We start from the raw sequence: 7,501 nt of genomic DNA, 5'->3' as shown, positions 1-7,501 counted from the left end.
AATGTGTAGGGGTGGCTTTCTTGAAGCTGTATCCCTGAATCTCCTAAGTTAACTTGTAAGAAACATCTGAGCACAAAGGCAGCAGACCACGAGCATCCCACTCTTCTCCCTGGCTTCCTCTGCAAGACCCTCACTTCAGCACTGTTGCCTGTAAGACTGTGGTAGGGCCGATGGCTCCCAGAAGTTGTGACCATCCCCATGAGTCTCAACCCATGGAGGAGGTTCGGGCACCAAGCCCATGTCTCCTTGGGCACAGCAGGCTGACTGACAAGTTAGGCACAGAGCTTCTGAGTCTGGCTTTAGTACGGCAGAGATGGAGCTACTGCTGCCATTCTGTCTCTCGCTGCTCTTTTCTACAGAGCTAGAAGCAAAACTCACAGAAAAGAGAGATTTGCTGAAAGCTTGGGAGCCTCACAGATGGGGACAGCTATAATGTACTAAGTATTTTCTCATTTGTATCCACCCATAAAGTTGCCTTGCTCAATGCTGCACAGATTTTACTTCCAACATATAAACTCAGTTGTGTCACTTTTCTGTTTCTGTGACACAAGTCCTAACAGAAACAGCTTAAGGTGGAGACTTGTCTGGCTTGTGGCTTCAGAAGTGCCAGTCCACACTGCAGCCTGTGAGCATGGCAGGGAAGAGCACTTCACCTATCATATCTTGGCATTCAAGGAGTACAGTGTCTCTCCAGGCTTTCTTCCTGAGTCCCTAGCCCACAGGAAGGTGCCACCCACTGAGGTGGGTCTTTCTCCCTCAGCTAACCCTCTCAGAAAGCACCTTGACTGACACACCCTCACACACAGCTTGCCACATTCCTAGGTGGTTCTAAATTCAGTCACGTTGACAATGAAGATTAGTCATCCATCAAACATCATGTTGAAATCTAAAAATATTCTGCAAATCGGAAATATTGTATTTCTGAGTCACTAAATTTGCCTTAGTTCTGACATTGAAGGTAGAATATGTAACCCTAATGTGCCACCAACCCATATCAGTCTACATCTTGTTCCTCTAAACCATGATCTAGAATCTTCTAATGCTTTTGCAGTGGCTGGAGTAGAAAACAAATAAAAATTAACCCAAGGTCTGACAATGAAAGGGCGAAAGATTAACTAATTCAAGCAGGTGCATACATTTCAACATTAAAATGTGGTTTTGGAAGATGTTTGGCATCCGACACAGGTCAGTGGTTTGAACTATGTGTTCCTAGTGGACAATTATACAAGGTAATGAGAACAAAAGGTGTGAATTGGCAAGAGGCACCATGCATATCCGTCATATCTTCCTCCATGTCCCCAGGCTCAGGAACTGCTCCTGTGAGCCTTCACGAGGTGTTCATGCCCACTCTCCTACTTTGTTGTAACACCTACCGAAGGGCATAGCACAGCACAAAACATGGAGTGGGCACTGAGTCATGTTTTGCATCAGGAACAAGCTTGAGTTAGAAGCCCATGTGCTGAGACCCGTTCAAAGCTCTACAGACCAGATAGATGCCCCTCCTCCCAGCCCCACTTCCCATGGCCTCTGCTTGGTAACATGGGCACTGGCTAGGGTGCACATATTCATTCACAGAAACTGTCGCTTATTGTGAGCACCAAGAATAGAAGCACTGTACCTTTTCTTCCCCCAACCACCTTATAAACTGTCTTCAGCTTAGCTGGTATGAATTCAAACACAGAATTGATGTATGTTTCTAAAATAATTTGATTAAAGAAAAAATTATTTTTATATCTTTTTATGAAACTATTCTCAATTATTCTTTTACTTAGTTTATGTAAATGGCAAGTATTAAAAGAAAAATTGTTATTCTGCTTTAGTCAAAAGTATTATTAAATAATTAATAATGACTCTAAAATGTAGTTTTTAATGACCAGGAAATTAAATTGTCATGTGTAAAATTGGAAAATAACATTGTGTACTAGAAAGTTAATTCCATCTCATTAAAATTAGTCTCTTAGGAAGTTCTATTACTGGTTGACAAAATAATTATTGTCTTAGCCAAATTCCTGGCACTTTCTGTCTCAAATAGGCTTATAAGTTTCAGATGCAGGCCACCACTTTCTAGAACATGCGTGGGGGAGACAATGGTCTTTTGAAGTTAAGCTTCTAATAATGGGAAGGCTGTAAAGTGCTGCTAAGGAACCGAGAACTGAGGGACAACTATAAGGGTTCTAGTCCCAGAGGGAACACACACACACACACACACACACACACACACACACACACACACACACACCATATTAGCTTACAACCTTCAGAGAGTCACTCCCTTCCCTGGTACCTGTTTCTTCACACATAAAAGTGATGATAGACCCTATGTCTGGTGCTCCATGTCCTTCCAAGCCAGTGGTTCTCAACCTTCCTAATACTGTGAACTTTTAATGCAGTTCCTCATGCTGTGGTGACTCCAACCATAAAATTATTTTTGTTGGCCCAGTGGTGGTGGCGCACGCCTTTAATCCCAGAACTCAGGAGGCAGAGCCAGGCAGATCTCTGTGAATTCGAGGCCAGTCTGGTCTACAGAGCAAGATCCAGGACAGGCACCAAAGCTACACAGGGAAACCCTGTCTCAAAAAAAAATTACTTTTGTTACTACTTCACAACTGTAATTTTGCTGCTGTTATGAATCATAATGTAAATATTTTTGGAGATAGAGGTTTGTCAAAGGAGTTGCAACCCACAGGTTGAGAACCACTCTTATAAGCACTGAATCTTAAGCATATACTTCTGAACTAGTTATTAAATGTGTATTCATTGGTGTGATACAGATGAATAAAGACTGATGTCTGGCTGGGCAGTGGTAGCGCATACCTTTAATTCCAGCACTCAGGAGGCAGAGCCAGGTGGGTCTCTGTGAGTTCAAGGCCAGCCTGGTCTACAGAGTGAGATCCAAAACAAGCACACGAAAACTACACAGAGAAACCATGTCTCAAAAAAACCAGAGAGAGAGAGAGAGAGAGAGAGAGAGAGAGAGAGAGGGAGAGAGAGAGCGAGCGAGCAGTGTCTGGTGAATATGAGGAACACAGCAGCGAATAAGACAGGCAAGGTATTCATTATTTAGCCCAAGGAAGTAGACAAACCCCATCGCAATGTTTAGGGATTGAGGAAGTCTGAAGCAGTGATTCTCAACCCGTGGGTCATGACCCCTTTGACAAACCTCTATCTACAAAAAAAATATTTATGTTACAATTCATAACGGTAGCAAAATTATAGTTATGGAGTAGCAACGAAACTAATTTTATGATTGGGGGTCACCACAACACAAGGAACTGTATTAAAGGATCTCAGCATTAGGAAGGTTGAGAAGCACTCATCAGAACTGTGAACTCCTGGACAGCATGTTAAAAGCAGTGTAGATGCAGAGATAGATGATTTGGCAGGGTACAGCACAGGCCTAAAACAGCTAAGACAATCAGAACGTCCCTCATCTAACTGGTCTGAGATGGGATGTCTAAGATTCCCCAAGGCTGTCTAGGGGTTTAGGTCCCCTAGCTCACAGCCACATCCTTCCTAGGACTATTCTCTAACTTCATGGACTGAATCATTCCTCAGCACACGCTCACATGCTAAGCAATAGATTGGAGGATTGAAGAATATCCCATCCCACTAAGGGAAATAAGAATGAGAAATTATTTATTGGCCAGGAGTGGTAAGATATGCCTGTAATCTCAGAACAGAGAAAGCTGAGTTAGGTGGATCACAAGTTTTAAGAACACACCGAGCTCCAGACCATCCTGAGCTATCTAGTAAAATCTTGTCTCAAAAATAGATTTAAGATTATTGCCTTCAGTTCTTTGTGCCACCCACTAGGAACTTCATAGAATCATCCAACTACATGGAAGCTGGGAAATGTGTTCATCATGAATGACCCTGTGCCAACTTAAAGAAAGAAAGCAGCCCAGGCTAGCAGAAAAGAAGAGGAACAAAAAACAATACTCTTGAAGGACAGCTCATAGTTCCAGGTGTATTCCATTCCTTTGCTAGTGCTTCATCCCCCTGTCTCATCCAACTCTGAATGAGCACAGCATGGGGCTGTGTATGTAAACCAACAGCAGAGTCATCTGCACCTGATCACCCAAGATAAATGACAGAGTTGGAGCAGGAGGATGACTGAAAACTCAGAGCATCTCTCAGGAAGGGAGATGTGGAGAACAGAGCTGTCATCAATCCCTGGAGTGACCTGGTCTCGTTGGAAGGGAACCACAGATGTGTCCTCCCAGCTGCTGGTATGAGTCCCTGGATGGCTGTTCTGGCTGTTGCAGCTTTCACTCCAGGGAAGATGCTCACACCTACTGTCTTGCTTAGCCACAGCTGAAGCAGACATCGAAGGGGCACTGGTTTGGAGCACTGCAGCTTTCCCACTCTGCTCCTGCTGGTTTCAGTGGACAGATCCAGGACTTGGGCTGACTTGTCCCAGGGCTAGCTGGCCACTTTCCTGGCTTTGCTAGTAACATAGTTCCCTTGGAACTGTGAGGACGCCTTCTAGCCATGTGTTTCTGCTCATTTCCATGTGTGAGGGATCCCAGCCAAGGCTCTACCCTTGATACAGATGTGAACACTAAGGGTTCTGGTCTTCATAAGGACTTTGGTGTCCCTAGGAGTCTCTGAGGAAGAATTCTCTTTAGAATGGAGACTCACATTCTGCTTCATGCTGACAAGGGCGTTAAGTCACCCTTTGACTTTGTCACCCTTCTATAAGAGTTTGTGGGTGACAATTGCTCTCAAGACATAGCTACTCAACCTCTGGTTCTCGGGCCACACCCCTGCGAGCTGTTCCTCAGCCTACTTCCCGTACTATTTCCTCCTGCCCAGTTCTTACAAAGTTGGTTCCTTCTCACTGGGCCTCTGAATAAAAGGTGCCCTCCCATATGGATGTCCACACCAGTAGTGCAGAGCCCACACCCACAATTCCAGAAGGGGGTTCTTTCAATATGTCTTGTTCACAAATTTATCTTCTTTAGCCCTCACCTTATTTTTTGAGATGAATTTCTTGATAAAGCCAGAGCTCCCTAGATTTTGCTAAATTGGCTGGCACACAACAGATCCTCCTGACTCCATCTTCCCGGTGCTGGGGTTACAGCACATACTGCCAGCCTAGCTTTTTACATGGGTGTTGAGTATTGAACTTAGCTTATGTGGCAAGTATTTTACTGACTGATCTTTCTCTCCAGTCCCATTTGCCTTTCTGTTACCACTGCTAACATTATTAATATTATTAAGTAATATTAGCTAACTCAGAACTACGTGCCAGACATTACTCTCAGAACTTTACATCTACTAACAATCATGTAAAGATGACCCCATTTTACAGATGAGAAACTGAGGAATAAAAAATTTACTTGACTTGCCTAGTTGGGAGCAGTTAGTACATAGTAGGATCCGACAGCTTGCGTCTTTAACCACTATGTGTTCCTGCCTCTTTTATTTCTCCCTTCATCCATGAATAAAGCCTATGCTGTTCAGTGAGTTGGAAGATAAAATAAGAAAGATCCCAAAAGTCGCTCTGATATACTAAGACCTTGACAGTAAACCATCACAGTAATCATAACTTTTCTGTGTGCTGTGGTTGGTACCAAGCCAGCCTGAAGGAAATCTACAGCAGTCATTCCTATAGAAATAAGAGTGTGCACCCCACTCCCCACCCACATCAACTGAGCTGGCTGAGATGTTCAGCCCCCACAGAAGTCTCCTGTATAATAATTGAAGGGTGGGGTCTTCTCTCCAAATAAAGCCAGAGATCATTTGTTTCCTGCTAGGTTTACGCCTTTGAAGACAGCGCCAAACAGTCGGAGACCAGTTAGAAGAACAGAGATTGATCTGAAGCCTCCAATTCCCCTTGATCAAGTTCCCAGCACAGAGCTTAGGCTGGGTGGTTACTGGAGAAAGATTCTCTTCTGTTTTATCTCCTCTGGCAGGCTAAGTGTCGAAATCCAGTTCCAGACCAAAGGCTGAGCAAAGATGGTGGTGTGGTGTGTAGTGTGGAGCATTTCCCCGGCATGGGCTGCTTTGCCCAGAGTGGGAGAGAATTCCAGTTGGAGGCAGAGATAACTGTGCCTGTAAGTGGATTTGTATTTCTGTAATACTGAGGTGCTGGGCAAAGGCTTGATTACTTCCAGTTTAGCAATTAAACAGATTTCTCATTCAACTTCTCAGTGGGATTAGGCCCCTGCTTGGGCCCACAATAACTTCGTGATGCCAGGTTGCTAAAAACAAAAGGCAGTTTCTCACATGCCCCACGCACCAGACAGGTAGCTGGAAAGGGGCTTAGAATCCAGGGCACCCAGTCTCACACTCCCCACCGCAGAACAGAACAGTTCTTACAGTTTGTTTGGACACTCACAAAGGAAGAGAAGAGCAAGGTTTAGTTGTGTCTTCAAAACTGGAGTTCTGTGTCCCTGAGGTAGGAGGGGCAGGGATAATTGCCAAACTATTTCATCTCACTTCCCCCATCCTTAAAAAGGAAGCTTGACTCCAAACATTTATGTTCATATTCTTGGGAATTCAATTATTATTACTTAAGAATGGGGAGCATTATACAAGGAGGAAGCAGCATAAAGATGGATCTAAATGGTGGAGAGACAGCGGGACAAGCAGAGCTCCTAATCTGCAGACAGAGCTCCTCAGCCTTTGTAACTGGAGAACCCTCAGGAAATCCTGTGCTCCCAGAAGAGGAGGAGGGCATGAGCAGAAGTCACACAGGCAGCATAAATGTTTTCCCAGATCCCTCAGAGAGCCCATGCAGCTGGATTTGAGGGTACAGAAGGTTTCTCTGGAGGGTGTCTATCTTTTTCACACGAATACTAAATCCTCTGTTTCTCATGTATCCAGAAAGGTTCAAGAATTTAGGACAGATTCAAAAGCAAACCCAGGCTAAGCTAATACTCAGTAATCAAACACGTCTACCTGTGCTGACACCAGCCTAGTGGTCCATAAACTGTTCTTATTGCAAGGCACATCTTAATACCAGGATTGTATTAAAAGTAAATAGTGCCTGGCTGTGCTGGACGGAGGAGGAGTCCTTAAACCACGGTATCTTTGTGAGGAAACAGACTTCCTGTCTTTTTTTTTTTTTTAATGTGCCCAATTAAGTGCAGGTTTTTGGCTGCATGAGCAACAAAACTGCAGTATTTTTTCCTTTCCTTTTCTTTTCTTTTGTTCAGAAAAAAACAAGAAATGAACTAAAATACTAAACAAGGAAAGGTCTTATGAGAAGGTGGTTGACATATGTTGTGAGGCAATTTCTTTTAACTTCTTGGTATCTTCTAACCTGGATGTAACCAACCACTAAGGCTGTGGCTGTAGATCACATTTCCGAGGCACTGCCAACGGCTCACCCCAGAGGGGTCACCATCCAGACAGGTAAGTGCATCTTGTGGACTTGTATGGAATAAAATATCATGGCATCCAGGCTGGATGGGTGGTTTCTTGTACCTGAGAATTAAAGTCGAGTAAAATTATTTGGTGGAAAAAGAAAGGCCTGGATGAGCCAGCTCCAAAG

Source organism: Peromyscus maniculatus, chromosome 3, assembly GCF_049852395.1.
Source record: "Peromyscus maniculatus bairdii isolate BWxNUB_F1_BW_parent chromosome 3, HU_Pman_BW_mat_3.1, whole genome shotgun sequence".
Lineage (NCBI taxonomy): Eukaryota > Metazoa > Chordata > Mammalia > Rodentia > Cricetidae > Peromyscus > Peromyscus maniculatus.
The sequence above is the reverse complement of the archived record's forward strand: the minus strand, read 5'-3'. Positions refer to the sequence as shown.